Source organism: Alligator mississippiensis, chromosome 8, assembly GCF_030867095.1.
Source record: "Alligator mississippiensis isolate rAllMis1 chromosome 8, rAllMis1, whole genome shotgun sequence".
NCBI lineage: Eukaryota > Metazoa > Chordata > Crocodylia > Alligatoridae > Alligator > Alligator mississippiensis.
Window position 1 is genome coordinate 18,172,955 of NC_081831.1, and position 1,873 is coordinate 18,174,827.

The 1,873-nt window shown below is 44.5% G+C and overlaps 1 pseudogene; it reads left to right on the forward strand.

Annotated features, from left to right (window-relative positions):
• Nucleotides 1-398: 398 nt before the first annotated feature.
• LOC132252359 (U6 spliceosomal RNA) lies at nucleotides 399-468 on the forward strand (annotated as a pseudogene).
• Nucleotides 469-1,873: the final 1,405 nt, after the last annotated feature.

Sequence of the window (1,873 nt, forward strand, 5' to 3'; positions counted from 1 at the left end):
CAACCATAAACAAATAAACATGGTTCAAGGTCCTGAGTCCAGAGATGTTTTCTTGCTTAATCTCATGCCAACCACACTAGGGAATTCTAGCAATTTTACATATTTTCATCCATGTCTCCAAAGTTTAACAACTGGGGTTGGCTTACTGTGAGAGCCCTGGAGCAGAGCACAAAGGAACGCTGAAGACCAGTTCCTGTTAAAACTGTATGGGAGATGGGGGCTGGCATAGCAAGTCTTTGCTGAGTTGCTTTGGCAGAACTGTGGAAGTATCCACAGCGTCTGCCTGTATTATCTCTGGCTGCAGTGTTATTAGTCCCTTGCTAACACAAGCCCTCAGTTAACTCATAAAAATATCACTCTCCCAATTTTAGTCTCCTTGTTTACCTACTTTCTTGGGGTCCACAGAGAAGATTAGCATGGCCCCTGCACAAGGACGACACACAAATTAGTGAAGCGTTCCATATTTTAAGGGTGGCTAGGATCTGGAACCAGCTTCCAAGGGAAGTGGTGCTGGCTCCTACCCTGGAGGTCTTTAAGAAGTGGCTCGATGCCTACCTGGCTGGGGTCTATTGAGCCCAGTTTCCCTCCTGCCCAGGCAGGGGGTCGGACTTGAAGATCTACAAGGTCCCTTCCAACCCTACATCTATGATTCTATGATCTATAGGTGAGGTGAGAGCAAAGAGTTATCTCCAAGACCACCAGGATGGAAGCCCAGGACACAGCAGGCTATCCTACACCAGGATGCTCTTGACACAGAGCTACCATATGAGCTGCAAGATAAATAGGTCTCTGATGAGACTAGTCAAGTGCAAGGTGAAGAAGCAGCCCTTTTTGCTCTGCTATGGCACTGCTTTAGTGGGAACAACAGCATGCTGGCTTCAGTGAAGCGAGTAATATTTTACTCAGGGAAAAATTGTGAGCAAGTATTGTGACGGGCAGGCTGCTGGAGGCTTCCTTTTGAACAGCTGTGGATTACCCAGTCTCTGTTTGCTGACTGCATTTTTCAGGGCTTGTCATTTTTAAGAGTATTGTTTTTAATGTATTTTCTTTGGATAAGGAAGGGATCAGCTCAAAGGAGAGGAATGGCATTCCTTGGACGTTCACTCTAGCATGTCTTGACTATGAGACTTTGGCTGTCAATGGTACCCAGAAAGATTTTTGCTGGTCCTTTGGATCCTTCCCAGGTAAGCACAACAGAAACGAGCCATTTGTTTAGTAAAGTGTCTTCTGCCATATGGACTCCTGCCATTATGAGCAAAATGATCTCGATCAGCATGCATGACTCTCATGGACATTACACAGAAACAAGGTTGGGAACAGACTCCCTAATTTTTAGATCGGGGCAGGAGCCAAATATTCTTGGGTCGATGGATAGCTGGCATCAGGAAATGTACACAGTTGGCTGCTCATGAAAGCCTTTGAGGTACTTTGGAGCACGTGCTTCCCTTTCTTCTGACACGTCACATTTCTGACAAGTAGGCTTTTACTGCCAGTGCCATTGTATTGTGCCGTATTGGCTGGCAAGGCATGAAGTTTATGACCCTGCAAACGATATGATGTCATCTATGTGCACATTTCATCTCATCTAAGGGATACCTCAGCTGTAAGGAGGCAAGTCAAGGTTTGGGAAACAAAAAAAGCCCTACGATAACAGACATAAAGAACAAAACTTATTTGACTTATTGAAGAAGGGTCAGAGGCAATTTGATCATGATATGTAAGTCCCACTACTGGGAAACCATTTCTGTCATTTCACAAAGGTGAAATAAGATCCAGCAGATGGAAGTTAAAGCTAAAAAGAAATAAACTGGAAATCAGACATATTTTTGAGTTGTGATAATTAGCCATTGGACCAACTTACCAAGGGAAGGAG